This window comes from Suricata suricatta, chromosome 11 (assembly GCF_006229205.1).
Source record: "Suricata suricatta isolate VVHF042 chromosome 11, meerkat_22Aug2017_6uvM2_HiC, whole genome shotgun sequence".
Classification (NCBI taxonomy): domain Eukaryota; kingdom Metazoa; phylum Chordata; class Mammalia; order Carnivora; family Herpestidae; genus Suricata; species Suricata suricatta.
This window is the reverse complement of record NC_043710.1, coordinates 78225612-78247126: the sequence shown is the minus strand read 5'-3', so window position 1 is coordinate 78247126 and position 21515 is coordinate 78225612. Positions and strand designations below refer to the sequence as shown.

The following is a 21515-nucleotide window of genomic DNA, read 5'->3' as shown; positions in this document are numbered from 1 at the left end:
ATAATAAAAAAAAAAAAACAGAGAACATAAGCAGGGAACTTAAATTTACTTTGTTTTCTCCCTATGTGGTTACATGCCAAGTGATAAGAATCATGGCCCTGGGAGACCAGTAAAAGTTTTAGAGTGAACTAATATAATGATAGAAAATGATGTTCCAGGAAGATTAATTTTACATGGTAAGTTATAAAGCTTACACTTTAGTATAGGTGAAATGGGAAACTAGACTTAAGTTGAAGGCTTAGAGAGTTTAAGAGTGCTGTTATCATCAGGATTTACAGGTTTTGGTGATGAATAAGAACAAGGAATAACCTGTCAGGAGGACTATTATTTTAAGTCTATGGATGAATGAAGAATGGTGGCAATAGCAACAAGACCCCAGATGGAGGGAGATCTGATTTCAAAGGATGATGTGTGGGAAATGTCTATTTATTAGGCAATGGCAAAGGCTGCAAGTGAAAAAGACCATCCTAGAATGGAGATGTATATTCATCAATGTGTGAAGTAAAGGTTTGAACAAAGCCATGTAGTGTATTAAACATATTGCCAGTATCATCTCTTAGTTTTTGCAAAAGCCGTGAAATTAGCATGATTATCCTCTCATTATAAATGCAGAAAATGAAGCTTTACAGAAATTCAATAACTTGCTTGGGACCACATAGCAAGTACATAGTCTAGTAACTGTACTGGCTGCATAACTTGTGGGGTCTAGTGCAAAATAAAAACATGGGGCATTTTCAAAAAAATATGCATAATTTCAATCTGGAGGGGCACCTGGGTGGCTCAGTAGGTTAAGCATCCTATTCTTTGTTTTGGCTCAGGTCATGATCCCATGACTCATGAGTTCTAGCCCTGCTTTGGGCTCTGCACTGACAGTGCGAAGACTGCTTGGGATTCTCTGTCGCCCTCTCTCTCTGCCCTTCCCCTGCTCGCTCTCTCTCTCTCTCTCTCTCTCTCTCTCTCTCTCTCTGTCTCTCCTTCTGTCTCTATCTCAAAAATAAGTAAATAAACATTAAAAAAAAGAATGTCAATTTGGTGAGGTTAAAACACTAAACCAAGCACAGAACCCTTCTAAGTGTGATGTCGATGCAGTTGCACAAGTGGAATGCCCGTGATACTGCCCTGTTTACTAATTTTTAATCCCAGGTCTGTTGGAACTTATATTGATTTTCTTAACCTCTGTCACATATCCTGTTTTCTATGAGATGGGGAGCAGAACCATTTTGATAGAAGTTTAAAACAGTTATTATGACTGGAAATAAAGAAAATTAGGACAATAGATCTTTGCTAACAAATTGAGATACGTATCTGATGAAATGTTTAAAAATGGCCTGTTCTAAGCCTAAATTTGAGACTAAATTGTTGATTGGGGTAAACGTGTGATGAAAAAGTAACATCAAATTTGTTAAGCCACTTCAAACATCATCTTGTCCTCTAATTTTCAAATAGAGCCTCTTAGGGGCGCCTGGGTGGCTCAGTCGGTTGGGCATCCGGCTTCTGCTCAGGTCACAATCTCATGGTTTGTGAGTTCAAGCCCCTCATTGGGCACTGTGCTGACAGCTAGCTCAGAGCCTGAAGCCTGCTTCAGATTCTGTGTCTTCCTCTCTCTCTGACCCTCCCCTGTTCACACTGTCTCTCTCTGAAAACAAAACAAAACAAAACACAACCCCAAAACAAATAGAGCTTCTTAGTTAAGATCAATTTTTTAAAAAGAAAGACAACTTTGAAATTAACTATTCAGAATGAACCCATGCACATTACCGATGTATTTGTATATGTAGCGTAAACATCAACTGTGATACGCCTGATGTTGCCTTTAGTCATGCAGCTCGACACAGCAGGAAACTAGATGTGGACATGCACTAGATGGTTCCAAGCCCATTATGAATTCTTAATAAATAAAGAACAATTATAGCAAGATTTCTAGACTCTTCCATCCAAAAACACTTTCTAAGTTTTTGTTGGAGACTCAGTGTAAACTAAGGCACTTTGTAATCTCAGAAAGAAACATTTCATAGTATATATCCATTCTCTGTATGGAAATCTTCCTTTTTATTTTATACCCTTTTAGTTTATTGATTCTTTGTGGAATATCTTTATCTAATCAGCAAAGTGGAGAAATACAGTGGTAAATACAGTATTGCTAAAATATTCAGATCATTGAATTGAAAGTGCCTCATATTTGCTTACTTTCATTATTTTCAAATATATTTGCCAAAAGACATTAAAAATACATTGGTTTCCAAATATAAGTCTTGACAATGTTTCTATTTATGCAAGGTGAGAAATAAATTCTCATAAAATGTATGTTGTCAAACATAAAACCAAATGATGTTCTTTGTTGCTGTTCTTCTTTCTTCCTCCTTCCCTCCCTCCTTCCTTTCCCTCTTTCTTTCTTCTTCTCTCTCTCTTTCTTTCACGGTCTCTGTCTTTCTTTGGTGTGTGTCATGGGGAAGCTGGAGGTGAGGGATACAACTTAGAAGACAAATGTATTGGAAATGGGGACAACACATCACCTTTTCCTCTTCCAAGCATAGCACAGGTCTTTACTTCAGTAGTTAGAAAAATAACTTTATGGTTTAAACATTTCACAGAACTAAATGTAATGGTTTTCTTTTTGAGTGTGTGTGGGGGAGGGGCTGGGGGGCAGTGGCAGAAAGAAAGGGAGAGAGAGGATCCTATGCAGGCTCCAAACTGACAGTGCATAGCCCAACCTGGGGCTCAAACTCAGGAAGCATGAGATCATGACCTGAGCAGATTAAGAAGACATCAAGAGTCAGATACTTAACTGATTGAGCCACCCAGGAACTCCAGAACTAAATTTAAGGTTTAAAGTGTTTAAAAATAGATTCTTCAAAAATCAAAGATAGTGAACACTAACAAAGATTTGAAAATGCCCTTTCAAGTTAAATAATTACTTATGCAGCAGATGTGGGAGGGGCAGATATGTTGGATTAAGTTCAATATGATTCAGATTGGAGTGTGAATAATGATCCTATGGGATCAGGAGGAGAAGCAAGAAGACATACAATGAGATGCACAAATGGAGAAAGGATAAATTTTCTAGTCAAGCACACTAAAGTTAGATCCAAGGGCAAGAGCTGATAAAGTTTCTGGATCTGCCTGATTTAGGATAACTGATGAATTCAGTCTTTTTCTGGTTCTTAACCTGCTTTTTTTCTTTTTTCCTTCTTTCCATGGAAGATACCTGCCTGTGTCATTGCCAGACGTAACCATGTAAGTAGGCTTTATGATTTGAGAAAGCTTTAAAAGTCTGGTTTTATATAAAAGGACTTGATACAGGTTATGAATAAACTGCAGAATTGGAAATAATTGCTACATACCAGGAGAGTGAAACCCTGTCCAGTTCACCCTATTTGAGGTGAAATTCTAGTCCTGAACAACTGTTTCTTAAACTTGCCTGTTCTTGAGAATCATCTGTGTAGTAATAACAATTTTATATCATGGGGATATATCCCAGTTCTGCTGTGTCAGAATTTCCAGGGGAAGTGTTCTGTTTTTCTATATTCCTAATAAGATCCATGTATAGTCACCACTTTAGGAGAAATTGTTGAGTAATTGTCATGAGATCATGATTGTGTCCCAAACTCAAGTTATGGTAGCATAGCCTGCAGGAAGGATTACAAAATCCAGACTTGCTTTATTATTTTTATTTTCATAAAAGGCATCAACTAAAGAGAGGAGTGCATTTAAAACCTTGCATCTTTCAGAAGTAATCAAAAAGTAGAAGCTATAGGCTGGAGTGTATAGGGATGCCAGTGGCTAAATCAAGTCTGTGAGGTCTGAACTAGGGAAAGAAAAGAGCCATTTCTATTGTCTGTGAATCACCACAGGCTTTGGGTAAAACCTGCAGTGCTACAAAATATGTAAGGCTAATCAGGGACTCAACTCAATGATGTTCATTGGGCAAGAAGGAAGAGATACTGCATATCAAGGCTGAAGAGGCACATATTTATTACAAATGACCCCTCCAATGAGGCAGAGGGAAGCATTTACTTTTTTCCTTCAAACATAACTGTGTACACCAAGAATTCTGCATGGTGGAAGAAATCAGGGTGAGTGGGGGTCCTGAGAAAACCAGAAATAATGCCATTTAAAACCTATATGTTAAAAAGAACATCTTGTTTTAAATTCATATTAAACATCAGGGCCTCCAAACAACGTTAAGAGAAAGGAAGTTGGAAATCACTGCAACTGCATTAAAATGTGATGCACAGGTGTATGTGTACATACTGACCCCCCTCTGTTCTCTCCTCCCAGAGCACACATACATGCACAGAGGACAATCACATAAAATTTTAAGTGTTGATCTCAGTATGGGGGAAAAACACAGTCCTATTGCACACACATGATTTATACAAATAGAACAGCACTAATGTGGTGTGCCACCCTCTAAATTTTTAAAACAATTTTATAATAGTGTTTAAAACCAGACAGGGACAGTTTGGAGAGCAAAGCTATATCAAAGAGTTTAGTTAAAATGATTTACTTGTGGGTTTTAAACAGCATTAAGTGGTTTGTAAAAAGTGTTCTGATTTGTGCTTAATATGGATGGTGCTTAAAAGTCTGGGCACTGGAAAGGTACACCCCTAGAGACACATTCACCAGGAAAATGCAGGCCTTAAATACAGTTGGGTATTTGCTTCCAAGACTGCTTTTCTAAGTATTAGCATTTAAACCACCCACAGAGGCTTTGCAGATGCTTCACTGGGTAAATGAGGTAGAGATGAGGAAGCTCACAGCTCAAGGCTGCTACTTTTAATTTAGTGATTGACTTGCAAACCAGGTTGACCAGAGAGTCAGATTTCAGAGTGGCATGAAAGAAGCTATCTTGGAACTCCAACTCCACTTGGTTAACTTTCTTAAATTAAATAAACAAAGGGCATTGACCCTACCTCTTCTTATGACTTTCCATTCAATTCTTTGCTATATTAATTTAATTATATGAGAGAATAATACAAGAGTAGTCATAATATGATCACTTCCCTTTCTTTCAAAGAAAGTCAGAGTGGTATATGATGCTTTTTCCTCTAATTCTGATAATATCCCTAAAAAAATTAGTTTGAACTATTCTCATCTTCATTCACATTTGGGAGGCTGAGTCATGGGGCCATAAAAGGTAAATGAGCTGCAGAGGATTTGGGCACAGGTGTTGTTCCAACAAATTCATTTGTAAATATTTATTAGTTTTTACAACATGCAGAGCACCATTCTAGCCTCTGGAGTTACTGAGTAAAGACAAACAAGTTCTGTGCCTCACAGTGATTATATTCTAGGGAAAGAGACAAATAATGAATGAGTAAACAAATAAGAACATATCCAAGTGTAATAAGAACATAAGATGGAGTGATGTGAGAAGGAAAACCGGGGTGGGGATTCTACTACTGGCAAGTCACGAATGCCTCTAGGAAGATAAGAGTCGACCCAAAACTTGGATATTTAAAAGACAATACTGGAACAACTGTGTTTCAAGCTGAGGAAATAGGAGGTAAATTGCCCTGAGACAGGGATGCAACTATTCTGTACACACAGTAGGAAGTAGGATGGTGGGGCTGGACCTTCATGAGTAGGATTAATGAAATGAGATGAGTAATGAGATGAAAATAAACACAGATGGCAGCCGCAGCTCATATGGGATCTCATGTATAATGGCTTGAAGTTTTAATTTTATTCTAAATAAAGGAAGGAGACAATGGACAGTTTCAAAAAGTAAACTGGCATGACTGAAGTTACGTTTTATTTTTTATGTATTTTTTTAATAGTTTACTGTCAAGTTGGTTTCCATATAAAACTCAGTGTTCATCCCAACAAGTGCCCTCCTCCATGACCATCACCCTTATCCCCCTCTCCCTCGCCCCCATCAACCCCTCAGTTTGTTCTCAGCATTTAAGAACAAGTTATGTTTTAAATTAAAATTCTGGTTGCCAGATAGAGAATGTTTTATGGGAACATGGCTAGACAAAGAGAGACCAGGTTGGAGGCTATTAGCAATGATAAACTAGACAACATAGTTTGGATTATGTAGGTAGCTGAGGAGGCCAAACTACTTTGAACAGTTCAAAAGATTTCACCTCTGTGGTATACAATTCCTAATGACTGGGACTGTGCACAGAATAGAAATAAATAATAGATGATAAATTAAGAAAAATAAGTGAGTCTGATTTTACCTCTTTTAAAAAGTGAAATTCAAAGATAAAAAAGCAAGGATTCACCTTCTCTCAGCAGTTGAGGATGATGGAATGATACTTGCCCTCCTTTAACATGGTAACTATTGCAGTCTTTAATGATTTTGGTAGTAAGGCAGATGGTTGCTATTTACTGAGCATCTCCCGTGTGTTAGACACTACTTAAGTCAACATACAAAAACTTAATGTCTCACAAAAATACTCTGAGTTAGTTACCACTGGTCTCACCTTATGATTTAGAAAAGTGAAGTTCAGAAAGATAGTTAGGCAAGCTTTATACATGAGAGCCAACATTTCCTTATTACACATTTAAGAGAATAAATTATGGCTGGATTTCTAAAATGTGAAAACTTCCACTACCCTTTATTACATGCTGGTCAAATTATTTCACAGGTCCACACCTTGATTTCCTTTTTTTTTAAGTGACAATGACTCACAAACCAGCCTTGTGGGAGTGAATGAGCTAATATATGTAATTCAGACATTTTTGGCTCCTGGTAGATCTGTAAAAAATGGTATTGATTATTATTATTATTATTATTATTATTATTACTCAAATCATACAACTAGTAAAAGTGATGTGCAGTTCTATTTAGTTTTTTTATTTTCAACAATGATATCAACAAATAATAAATATAAAAAATTGGAGTCTTACATATTAGATAAAGTGTTAATATTCAAAATTTATAAAGAACTTATCAAACTCAACACCCATAAAACAAATCATCCCAGTGAAGAAATGGGTAAAAGACATGAAGAGACACTTCTCCAAGAAGACACCCAGATGGTTTACAGACATATGAAAAAATGTTTAACATCACTCATCATCAGGGAAAAACAAATCAAAACTATAATGAGACATCAACTCGCACCAGTCAGAAGGGATAAAATTAACAATTCAAGCAACAACAGCTGTTTTCGAGGATATGGAGAAAGAGGTAGGCTTTTGCACTGCTGGTGGAAATGCAAACTAGTGCAGCCACTTTGGAAAACAGTATGGAGTTTCTTCCAAAAAATAAAAATACAACTACCCTACCACCCAGCAATTGCACTACTAGGTATTTATCCAAGGGATACAGCTGTGTTGTTTCAAAAGGGCATTTGCACTACAATGTTTATAGCAGCATTATCAAAAGTAAGGAAAAAGCCCAAATGTCCATCAACAAATGAATGGATAAAAAAGATGTGGTAAATATATATATATATATATATATTTACACAAACACATACATCTACATGTGTATATATATGTATATATATATATGTATATATATACACACACACAGACATAGATAGATAGATAGATAGATAGATAGATGATAGATAGATAATGGAGTATTACTCAGCAATCAAAAAGGATGAAATCTTGCCATTTGCAACTACATGGATGGAACTACAGGGTATTATGCTACGTGAAATAAGTCAGTCAGAGAAAGACAAATATCATATGACTTCATTCATATGAGGAACTTAGGATCCAAAACAGATGAACATAAAGAAAGGGAAGCAAAAATAATATAAAAACAGGACGGGGACAAATCATAAGAAACTCTTAGATACAGAGAAGAAACTCAGGGGTGCTGGAGGGGTTGTGGGTGAGAGATGGGCTAAATGGGTAAGGGGCATTAAGGAAGACACGTGTTGGGATGAGCACTGGGTGTTAAATATAGAGGATGAGTTACTGGAATCTACTTTTGAAATCATTATTGCACTAACCTGGATGCAAACAAACAAATAAATAAAATTTTAAAATAATTGGGTTCCAACCAGTCATTTTACAAATAAACAAGCAATTCCTTTCCATTTTATTTACTTAGCAATAACTATCATGAAATAAGAAGCCCCAAATTTCTTAAATATTATCTCAACTTTCTTCCCGCTCTTATTTTAGTCAATTTTAAAATATATGTCAATTAGTATCTTATAATAGATATCAAAAAAACTCCTCAAAATATGCATATATAAAATGATGCCTTCCAACAGAAAAAGTAAACAGACATACAGAAAACAGATTTATAGATAGAGCATAAACATTCTACATATTTTTCTAGAAAAGCACAAACAGTACCATAATCATATTTATACGCAAATGTTTTCACACTGTCTGCCCTTATTCCATTTCTAGTCAATTGTATGCACAAACACACACACATCCCGAGTACACTGATTTTTCCTTCTCTACATTACTAAGTAATACACCTTGGCACACAACGGAGGTTTATTTGTAATACTGATCATCATTATTATTAGTTGTCTCAATCCAATGACATTGCCTGTATGCACAATGATGGAAAGTACAAAAGGTCTTTGAATTGTTCTGAGAAAATCACAAATGTAAGCCACTTGTCTCTGTAATTGCTTTTTATGTAATTTAAGGAACGATGCTCTTCTGGCACCAGAAAAGGGGAAATAAATAACTTTTAGAATATGGGCCTTTGGTGAAATATAGTTTAGGAAAAGTTATTCATTATTTATTCAAATAAATTTAGCTATACAATTTAACTAAATGTAGATTTTTAAATGAGAACATTATTAATCCCAGAAGCATATTATTTGTCCCTCCTAAAACAATTCCAAGGCCTCCTATCCAGAAGTAATTCCTTGATGCCATTATCAATTTCTCACTCTTTGCTTTGGTGTATAGAGATGCAAATTTATTTTTGTTTTGTTTTGTATTTAGAAACTTATTTAAGTTCTCCAAATAATTCAAATAGTATTTTTATAGAATATTTTGGAATTTCTATGTATATAATTAGATACTGTACCAATAATAAAAGTTTTGCTTTATTTCTTAATTCTCTGGTCTTTTTGTGCTGGCAAGGAATGCTATTAGCAGAACTCTTATCTATTTTTCACTCTTAAGGGAAATATTGCTTCTAACATTTTGCTAATCTAACTTTGTCTATCTATCATCTATCAATCTACCCATCTATCTATCTATCTATCATCTATCTATCTGTCTATCATCATCTATTTAAAGACACCTTTAGAAGTTTAAATAGTTCCTTTTATCCCCTATAGACACTAAGATTTTTTAAAAATCATAAATTAATGTTGTATTTGATCAAACATTTTTTTCTATTCTATTGAGATAACTTATTTTTATTGTCTAATCTTAAATGTGGTAAATTATATTAATTGGTTTTCCCATGTTAAATCAACTTGATTTGCTATGTGAAGCTCAACTTGGTTACACAGTATCTTTTTAAAAATTCTGTTGTTTTCTATTTGAAAATATTTTTTGAGTGTGCTTTGTTTGTGTTTTTTACTTCTCATACTCCCTTTATAAGATTTAGTTATTTTGCTAATGTAATTACTTAGAGACATAAATTTTCCTCTAAGTTCTGGAATACAAGGGAGATATGTTAAATTATTCTATGATATTGGATTCATGTATTTTGAGTAAATGTTATGAGATATATACAGATTTAAAATTGTTATGTTTGATCAACTTATGTTTGTATTATATAGTGACCATCTTTATGCTTCTTTTTTTTATAATGCTTTTTTAAAATTTATTTTTGAGAGACAGAGAGAGGCAGTGTGAGCAGGGAAGGGTCAGAGAGAGAGCAAGACACAGAATCTGAAGCAGGTTCCAGACTCTGAGCTAGGTGTCAGCACAGAGCCCGACACGGGGCTCAAACCCATGAACTGTGAGATCATGACCTGAGCTGAAGCCGGACGCTTAACCGACTAAGCCACCCAGGCACCCCTATGCTTCTTTCATATTCTATTTTTCTAGGTGTTCAACATCAGGGAGAAACAAATCAAAACCATAATTAGATGCCACCTCATACCTGTCAGACTGCAGACTGGTTAAAATTAACAACACAAGAAACAATAGGTGTTGGAGTATATATATATATATATATATATATATAAATATTACTCAGCCATCAAAAAGAATGAAATCCTGTCATTTGCAATGCCACAGGAGAGCTAGAGTATATTATGCTAAGAGAAATAAGTCATAGAAAAGTAAACACTAAAAGATTTCACTCATATGTGGAATTTATGAAACAAAACAGATGAATATATGGGAAAAAAGGAAACAGAGAGGGGAAACAAACCATGAGAGACTCTTAAAGTTAGAAAACAAACTGAAGGTTGATGAAGGGAGATGAGTAAGAGATGGGCTAGATGGGTGTGGTTGTTAAGAAGGGCACTTGTCATGATAAGCACTGGGTGTTGTATGTAATTGATGAATCACTGAATTCTACTCCTGAAACCAATATTGCACTGTATATTAACTAACTAGAATTTAAATAAATACTTGAAAAATATATAGTCTATTTTTCACACACACACACATGAAGTTTATTTATTCTGAAAGAGAGAGAGAGAGTATGTGTTTGAGTGGGGGTTGGATGGAGCAAGAGGAAGAGAAAGAATCCCAAATTGACACTGTAGAGCCTGATGAGGGGCTCAGTCCCACAAATCATGAGATCATGACCTGAGCTGAAATGAATAGTTGAACATTTAACCAACTGAGCCAACCAAATATCCCATAGTTCTGATACGAATACAATTAAACACTTTTTTTTTGCTGTGCTTATACTTAAGTGATAAATCTTTAACTTCTAACTCCCGATTTTCTTTTGCTTTAAACATATCTCTTGTAAGCAGTTGATTGCTAGATTTTTATTTTAGTTCAATATTTACACTAATGTCTCAATGATTAGGATACTTTAATTTACTTCATGTTTTCTGCTTTTCCATCATTATATATATATATGTATATATATATATATATACACACATATATATCTTTAAATGATATTTGTGTGTATATGTATGATATTATTGTTTTCAAATCTTTGTCTTCTTCCCCTGAAGCTTTTGAGATTAAAAGTATTATTGTTTTACATGACAACTTTTGTTTGCCTTTACCTATATATTAATACTTACATCATTTTTCATTCTTTGTTGTACCTCAAGTGCCTGAGTTACTTCTTGTTTGGGACTACCTTAACTAAAGCCTTACATACAGAACATTTTAGGCCACCTCGGTAGTATAAATTTGGGTTGCTGGCCCTTAATTACAACACTTAAGTGGAAGATTTGCACTTTCCTTTCAGAATTAAGACACAAGGTTGATAATTTTTTGATGGTTTTCTCAGTGGATTGATTTATATAAAGTTCAGTTTTATCCTGCAGTGGTACCCATTTGTGGGTCTAGTCTAACAAGGGTCTTGCCCTAAGCTTTGTCTTTTTCCTCCTCTGCCCATCAACATGTGTAAACCAATGCTCAATGTCATCAAATGCTCTGGAGGCAAAAATCAGTTTTCATGCATGGCTTCATCACCCAAGTACGCTCAGATCTTGGCTTTAAAATTTACTCCTGACTTCCTTGCTAGCTTATTGAAAAAAAATAAAAAATTTAAATCATATTTATTTATATATTTTATATGTAAGTCATCATTTAATTTTTTTCTTTTAGGAAGATTGGTGCAGTTTTTTTTACATAAAACTTATGCATGGTTTTGAAAATTATGTAATAAAAGTAAGATCCCCCAAAAAAGATGTAATTGAGTCATTCAAAGTCTACTCTTTGGTTACTAAATTAAACATAAATTCAATCTGTCTTTCTAATTCTCAACAATTTGTCCTCAGCTATTTAATCTTTCCAACTTATTTCCATTTCTATACCATGGACAAATAATATATACCATGGACAAATAATAGCACTTCTTTTTCACAAAAGTGTCCTGGATTCATGAGTGTTTCTGCAAATTCTGAACAGTCTTTCTAAAATACAATCCACCTCTAAATGTCAAAGTCTTATTCAAGGGCCATTTCAAATGGCAGTTCATCCCAGTTTTCTCTCATTTTCCATCAAGATTTTATGTTCGCTTTTCTTAACTCTTGAAGATTTTTTACAGTGTAATAGACCAAGAATTGGTTTTGAATTCAAAGAGAATTCTTTGACTTTCTTTCTAGTTTTCTAATTTCTTTGTGACTCAATTACTTTATTTAAAACAGGTTATATCTTCTTTACAATATTGCCTTATTGTGAGGATCAAAATAAAGTAATGCATGTGTAAAAGAGCCAATTTTCAATAAAAGGGAATTATTTTACTATTATTTTAAATATCTTGTTAATAATACATAAATAATATCTATTAAGTATCCTGTGTTAATAAGCCTATGTATTTTTACCATAAATATCTTGTGTTACAGCTATTTATGCATTAGTCTTATTGCCTATGAGGCAAGTGCTTCCTTTGAGAATGGGAGTCTCTGTTACTTGTCTTGGTATGCCTGGCAGAATACCTTGTACTTAAAGTTTAATAAATTTTGTCTTCACTGAATGAATTGAATAGAAAAGCATCTAGATATTACAGTATTAGGGAAATAAGAAGTGGAGCTATCATTTGCAAATAGAAAGAGAGCAACAAAAATAAATTGGTACTTTGAAACCTCCTGATACAACTAAAAACACAGAGCTCATCCTGTATTTTTATATCTATTTATCGATCTATTCATAAATAATTCTGTTACCAAGCGATTATTTTTTAAGCTTCGAAGTTCACTTATTTATTTTGAAGGAGAGAGAGTGGTGGGGGGTGTTGGAGAGAGAGTCCCACACAAGCTCCATGTTGTCAGTGCAGACTCCATGCAGGGCTCCATCTCAAGAATCATGAGATCGTGATCTGAGCCCAAATAAAGAGTTGGATACGTAACTGACTTAGCCACCCAGTAACCCCTGGGCTATTTATTATGAAAATGACCTGCAGGTTGTTTTTCATTGTCATCAAGGTTATCATATCTATGCCTTAATTTTGTAACCAGGCCTCTAATTTCCATCATTAATGAACCATAGTTAAATTAGATTGTGATTTATGCAAAAACTGAAAAGAAGTGACTATGTAACTCTCAAAGGAAGCGAAATATCTCCATTATAAAATACCTTACTAAACATTCTCAGAATCTTCTCTCTTCACTATTTTATATTCAATGAAGAGTCACTTGGGGAGATAGTAGGATCAGTCAGTAGCATGTACATAGATGCTTGAATTCCCAAGTATTTTAGATGTTGTTTGTATTAAGGACAAATTAAGCTTAAAGTTGTAGTCTGGGGGGCTTTTGGATAAGAAAAGCCTTTAAGCAATTAATGGATTGTTCAAGTTGTGCCTATGTGAAGAGCATAACCAGGCAACTGGTACAGCAATTTATAGTAACTGGGGTAAATGAACCATAGTTAGAAGTAGAATTTATGAACTCTTTCCTAAATTGGTAATTAGCTAGAGATGCAATGCTACAAACTGGAGGTGTTCATAGCACAACAGAGCCAGGATTATCTTGTAGTGTACAGTTTAAATTAACTGACTTCCTTAGTGTTATCTCCCTTGTGAGTTGAGGTCTGCTTTGTTATGTATAACATTTTTTTTTTTTAAGTGGGAAGAAGAAAAACTGGTGGTAAGATCAGGAAAATAAGGTAAGACTTTTGGAAAGAAACTTTTATAGATTTTCTGTAACCTTAATTTTGCATATATATGCAACAAATAATTTAAGACTTTTTTACATGCATGCCTTTTGTGTTCAAATGGATATCATTAATTTGAAGATTTGAGATCAATGCTGTATTAGCTAAACATACTGTTGAAAGTAGAATCTTTGAAGATGTGAGAATTTTTTTATTTTCCCATTCGCATTCAACTATTTGGCATGGTGTAAACACATTGTTACTCAGTAAATTTGAACTGTTTGTATTTATTCATTGTCTGAAGGAAACCAAGTTTAGAAACACTGAATACCTCTCAAAACAGTGGAGATCTACAAGGATAAAAGCACAAAAGCACACCCAAGAAGCATTTTATTATGCCATCTTTAGAAATATTTTGTTAATAACAATTGATCAATTGATCAATGTGTAATTGATAAAAAAAGGCAATAAATAGTTCTTATAATTAGATGGCCAACCAACATCAATGTGTTCTAGCTTACCACAAAGTAAGATGCTGAAAGAGAAAAGTAAAAGTAAGAAGACATTTTGGCCAATGTGTCTTAGTTTTCAGTTTGCATCATGTCTTATATTGGAAGTAAAATTAGATTTAAGTTAAGTATTTTATTTGGAGAATTTTCTGGACTTTGTGTGTGTGTGTGTGTGTGTGTGTGTGTGTGTGTGTGTGTGTGAAAATAGCTTATGACTTTGATTATACACCCTTTGAGTGTAGACTGGGAGCTAAATCTTATCACAGAAAAGGAATTCTATCACTATTTATTTAGATTGAAATGCAGCATCACTGCTAAACAATTTGCTATAATCATCACAGAATCATTGACTAGCAGCAAGCTTGGCTTTAAAGCTCAGCTTCGTGATGGATGACTTTGAACAAGACACTTAATCTCTGGGTTTATAACTGAAAACTTATATGTCAGAAACGGTAATATCTAAATAAGAGCATTGTGAACTGACACATATCGAAAGTAAATTAAACGTTAGAAGTTGACATATCATAATTTCTAACTTCCCACTAACTACTGCTTCTTAGCAATTATATCAGTTTGAACATTTTCAATAATGAGAAAGTATAAGACAATCTTTTCCTTTGAGCTAGAATTTCAAATGTCTTGGAGATTGACCAGCAAGCTACAAGGAAAGGAGGAGAGACAGAGAAAGGGACATTTGAGTAAAGGTTATTTATCAGGGGAGAAAATGGAGACCCAGTTTGAAGTTACAATACGTAGGGATTTTTGGGAGGAGGGCAGAAATGAGTAGAAACAGGCACATGGAGAGAGAGACAGCTGAACAGTTAATAGGGCAGGTATCTACTCTGAACTCCATGTTGGTGTTACCCTATGTGTTTTATTCATAACTATTCCCCGCACCAAGCACTGTCACATATAGGCACTTAATATATTAGAACCATATAAAATTCTTGTTATTCACCTATTTCTAGCAGACAGAAACCGACAGTTTCATATAGGTCAACCTTATATTTGTCAAACAAACTAATGAATAAATGTGGAAACAAAATGGAGAATCTCAAATATACTTGTGAATTATGGTTGTATTCAACAGAAGATTCAGATCAGTATCTTCAGCGGGAGGATGACACAGTAAAAGCTGTGTTTTGGAAAGATCCCTGAGGCTATAGGGCGGAGCATGGTTTATATGGGGAGGGAGAATGGAGACAAATGAAATATACAATCTAGAATTTTTGCTACTTGAGACATTTTAAGGGCCTAAACTTGGGCATTGTCAAAAAGAAAAGAAAGAAAGGGGAAACCAAGGTAGATTGGTTAACAATATGGCTCGATTCATTTGAAAATCTAATTTTCTCTTGAGTGAAGGTTTGTTCAGTTGGCCTGTTGATTGAAAGCATGGTAGAATAAGAGAAGAATCTACTCAAATGGAATTAAACCTAAATCTCTAGGGCAAATTACATAAATTCTTCTATAATACACCTAAAAAGATTAGACCAAGAAGCTTGAATTGTATTCAATACCAAGTAGTTTCTCTCTTTGAAGATGGAAAAAAATGTAGTAGGATGGATTAGTGTTTTTATCGTTTCATATATTCTGATCAAATCTAAACTATTTGAATTATGTGATTAGAAATACATGTGATTTTATCTTAAGAAAGTTCCTTCTACAACACTACAAATTTATATGTTTACCTTAACTTTACTTACTGATTATAAGCACAGTGTATAAAAATTATTTACAATTTCTATTGTATGTACAATTGTATGTGGACAATTATAGACAATAATTACATACAATTTGTAAATTCTAGAAAAGCATAAAATTAAAATTATATGCGATCCATATCTTAGAGATAACTTGTGAACAGTTTATACTGTATTTATAGTCTCTGTGCTTTATATTTTTGTGTTCCCATGTTTACAGGCTTGGTTCTATCTGTTGGAAATGTGTTTAGTTTTCCTTGTCTTCCTGTGCTGTTTCTGTCCATGCTCAGACATTAATCTTCACACTAGTCAGTTGAAAAAATACATGTCAAGTTGTTCAGAGGTTAGTAGGGCTTTAATGCAACTCATTCAGGCTGAGACAAATTATTGCTTCCCATCCTCTCAAACCTTATGTAGAGGTAATGTGACTCTGGAAAATTTGAGACAGTGTATATTCCCTTTTGGTTATAAACAGTATATAGAATTATATAATTTCCAGTATCAGTGGATTTCAATATTATTCATCTATATTCAATATTCTTCATCAGTATCACGAATTATTGACATCATTTTTTATTTATGGATCACTTAAATCCTAGGATTTATGTCTTCTCCCATCCCATTGCTGGATTCATAATTTCCAAATTTATTTTGAATTAATGTCCATAAAAGAGGGATAGTAATATTTTGCCACTTTAAAGAGTAGCTTCCATGTAATAGAGGTTTTCAAGCCAAGTTTGTAGTGAGGTCCAGTTACTGAATTTAATAGATACAGAAATAAAGTAGTCATTAGTTAAAGATTCCCTCTATCAGTTCTCACATTGATTTTGCTGAGTTTTAGAGGTCCAAACTTGAACAAGTTATTGATCATTTCTTAATTGCATCCATTTTTACTTAAAGGGGTGATTCTTCTAAGAGCCAAGAATTTGTTTATCTATATTCATAATGTCCAATGCTGCTATGTCTGCATTTTCCCCCTTTTGTGTTTCTACTAACAGTTTTTAAAATAGTTTATTGTCAAATTGGTTTCCATATAACACCCAGTGCTTCTCCCCACAAGTGCCCCCCACCATGACCATCACCCCCCCTCCCTCCCCCTCCCCCTTCAGTCCATGGTTCATTTTCAGTATTCAGTAGTCTCCCTTGATCTGTGTCCCTCACTCTCCCCTGCTCTTTTTCCCCCTTCCTCTCCCCATGGCCCCCTGTCAGGTCTCTGGTGAAGGTTAATCAGTCAGAGCCTTTTGCCATTAGTTTTCATGGAAACCAAGATGTCAGCATCCTAACCTCATCACATGAATGTGAGGCCATTTTCTTTTCATCCTCTTAAACTTGGTGGAGCTATGGAATAGCAAGTTACAATCCCCAGATCATAACATATTGCATATTGTAAGCTGTTTATAGGTATTAAATCCTATGAAGATAGTTATCAACCTTCTCTTCCTTTAGACAAATAATGTCTATTTGTCTTGGTATATGAAAGCTCTATTCTTGGTATATGAAAGCTCATTTTCTCTCATCATATAATTTCTTAGACACTGAAAAAAGACAAGACACCTAGGGTCTACATTGTTTTATGTTCTTAATATGTAAAAGACATCACCACAGAGGAATCAACAAAACAGCTTGTTCATTAGCAAACACAGCATGTAGATGGAAACGAAGGGACAGAAGCAAGACCCTAATTATCCCCATGAATTTCTCTTCTTCCTTGGAAAAAGAAGACCCTATTTTCCCCTTAGTAACAATGTCCTTTAGGGCCTGCACTACAGACATTTTTCCATATGTCTATGAGTCAATATGTAAGCTTGATCATTTTTGCCTAATAAACACAACATGAATTCCCACTAGTAGCCAACTAATGGGTATTTCAAGTGCAATTTTCTGTGTGTGTTAAATGACTAAGTTGAAAACTTCACTGTTCTGAAGCTTCTTTGGTGAGCAGGGCAATATTACAAGGGATTTTGGACAGCCCCATAAGAGAAAAATTACACTATAGTTCTGCCCCTCCATAGAATAATTTTTATTTTTTTGGACATAAAATTTTTTTAGCACCCATTTGACTTATAGTCCACATTTCTAAAACTGGTACCCTCCCTCTGCCTAGAAATGAAAATTGATACTTAAACCAGTTTAATATTAATAATTATAAATAATTTTGGCATGTATGGCATATTCCATGGGGTTCAATAATAATTTATATATGTGCAGATGGAAAAAAACCGAAACAAATCAATAACAAAAAAAAAACCAAACCTGTGTCTTAACCAAAAACTAAGTATTTTTCATTTTAGCCGAGATTGTCTTTGTCCACAAAAAGTACAGGAAATTGAACATGTAATAATGAAGGCTTAATATTTGTGCACTGCTGGAGTGCTTCTGGGTGATTATATTTTAACAAAAGTTAATGGCCAAGTAATGGAAATAATGAGCTGAAGTGAAAATCCAATATGAGTTTGATGAGCAGAACATTCTGAATGGAAGTATACTAGAGGAGAAAATCTCCATGGAACATTTCACATCTTAGTACTCCTGGAGCTTATTAGTTTAGTATGAAAATGGACATGATTGATAAAGAAATCTAAGTGGATGTGTGCCAATGATCTTTAAAAGCAATGGGGCAAAAGCTGATGTTTCCTTAAAAGAAAAAGAAAAAGACTAAAAAAATATTTTAAAGGTTTTTATGTTTCCATTAACTCTCTATATGCATTCATCTGTTTGCACATGGCCTATAATTCTGATTACAGGACAAGTAAATATTCAGTCTGCTATCAGAAACTATCCAAGAGATCTTGAACTAGGAGTAGGTAAGGTTGATGAGAATGTGCATGCCATATACGATAAGGGAAGATTTCAGGCTCTGATGGACAAAGAATATCACTTTTGAGCATATATTAATGAACAGCATAGTTATCACATGGAGACTCCTTTAATCCAAAATAATTACTAATATCTTAAGAATTCAGTCCAGAATTACTGGAGAAAGAAAAAAGGGAGTGGTAAACCTTTCCAGAACTATTAACAACAGAAGTATATGTCTGTATTCAAAGGTTGAAAGGCTTAAATGATTCCACCATCATCACCACTACCACTAACCATCAGCAGGAACAACTTCATTATTATCACAAACAACATTCATTGAGCATTTATTAAATGCTATATACCAGCCAGCGCATTTTACAAAATATTATTCAATTCTCACAATCCAATGTGGTTACTCTTTTGAATTCTAGTTTTATAAGGAAAAAAGCAAATTAAGTAACTTGTTGAAAACTCATAGTCTTCATGATAAGCAGGAAAACAAAGTCTTGTTTTAAACACTGGGTTATACTGTCACTCACAATGTTAAACTGCTTCATAAATTATATTTGATTTACTGTCTAAGCAGCAATTCATATTGAACATTCTGTGATATAAAGATGTAACTACAAACCACTCACAAGTTCTACTATAACCTTTTTAAAAATGTACTTTACATGTATAATTTAGGACCAAATGAACGAAATATTTTGAAATATATTTTGATGACTTCTTTGTTAATCAACTTTCTTCTAAAAGTTATATTATGTTCTAGTTATTACCTACTAAAGTGTAAATTTTAGGATAACTATTTATGTATTTCTTCACAGAATAGATAAATACAAGAAAAGAAAAAAAGCAAAGAAGGTCCTCTTCCAAGACAAACAAAACAAAACAAAACAAAATCTGAAGTATTCAATGAAAATTTGACGGAAAAAGAAGAGTCAATATGTTATTTGACATTCTGTTGATAAAACAAATGATTAGCTGTTAATCTTCAGTTGTTACAGCATTGCATTTACAATTTAGAGTTAAATTGCTATTGACCCGAAGTTTTAAGTCTTTTTTTTTTTGAGTTCCTGACATATTTTCAAATAATTAAATGATATTCTTCTGCCATGGACACATTTCATTACATTTTTGTGCTACTGCCCTGGACATAATTTTATGCTTTTAAAATGTTTTATTTTATATATTTAGATGTTTCTTTTATAATATATATTATTTTGACCCCTTTTCTCTAATATAATATTAATTTCTATATGCCCATATAGGAAATTGCCATTTGCTGTTTCAATCTTTAATTTGAAGTGAACCCAAAATAACAGTTAAAATTGTGAATGAAGAACAAGACTAATTCAATTAAAGTTTCTTATTGGAAGAATAACCTACAGTTATTTGGGATTGGGTGATTAGGGAAACTATTTGATGTAGATCACATGAATGGTGAATATACTTGTAGTCCAAAAAAATAAAACATGATTTGAATCTGTAACCTTAATGCAAAATACACGACTCAAAGATTTCAAAACCTTAGCAGTTTTCTAACACTGCTCTTCCCACTTAAATTTATATTTACAATTCTTATCAGTTGGTGAACTTTATAACAGAAAGAAGTGAAATAAAATTTCTATAAGAAAATATGGTGTTATATGAAACTGATATTCTATTTTAAGAATGTATAACATATACATTTGAAATGTTTATTTTCAAGTTTCTATTCATATGTTTGGCATGCACAGTTTTTCAAATATGTACATATGTCTTCTTACATTGCTTTATGGAGTTCTTTCTATGTCTTTTAAATCTTAGCCTTTTAGTTTAATACTTGAATGCTTAATTTTTTAAATTTCTAATTAGACTGTCTTAAACCTGGAAATACAAAATATGGTAGCAAATATACATTACTAAAGACAATATTTTGCAAGTGTGCCTGTCAATTTTAAGTGTAAAAATGCCTCGGTAGTCATTAAATTAAACCAGTTATAATCATAAACATCTAGATCAGAGCTTACAAACATAAACATACAGCTCAGAGTAACAAAATGCCGATTAAATGTGGCCCAGTCTTGTTTTTACCTGGATAAATAAAAATACAAATATTTCACATTTTAGCCTCCTTCCTGAATAGCACTTTGACCAGAAGTATTGGACATCTGGAAAATTGAGTGATCTGAATTTGAAGTCAGTGTATATGTCTCACTAACCTGAGGGGATAGCAGTGAGGAGAAAAGGAATCAAGAAAACTGGAAAATTCACAAACTGTTTTTCAACTTCTGGAAAAAAAAAGTTTAGTATGTTTATATTTGTTGTAACAGAAAACTCATTAATCCTGTTCCTTACTCAATATATTTGCTTTGACAAATGAGATGTCATCTAATTTTTTAAACTCATCATGTGATGCTTATGAGTATTTGCTGAAGAGAAAATCTCTGGTTCACTGAAATAAATAGGAAAGACTCACATGCCACCCATTAACAACAAAAATAATGCATTTCGAGGTAGTGGCTCACACCAATATGGCAAATACATTTTGATGATAGAAAATTATTTGGTGCCTTCAGAAAAAATGATAACAATTAAACTTTTTGATCTAATCCTACAAAACTATTTTCTTCTGCTTTAATAAAGGTTGTACCAGGTTTTGTTTCTGTTTATTTGTTTAAATTTCTATGAGCAACAATCAAAAATTAAATTCAACCATATGCATTTCAACTATATAAAACATTGATCTCATAATTTATGATTTTGTATCTCCCACCTTGCCCCAATAACAAAGATAAATTCTCTTCCAAATAAGCTGTCCAATATAACCCAATTTAATCACAGATGATCACCCTTTTCAGGCATCATACATCCTTGGGCCTGAACTAAACCCAAT

General features: G+C 33.7%; 1 protein-coding gene across 1 annotated transcript in view; it reads right to left on the bottom strand.

Moving 5' to 3' along the window:
- CNTN5 (contactin 5) overlaps positions 1-21515 on the bottom strand; it is a 1016132-nt gene that overhangs the window by 238987 nt on the left and 755630 nt on the right. The window lies entirely within an intron of this gene.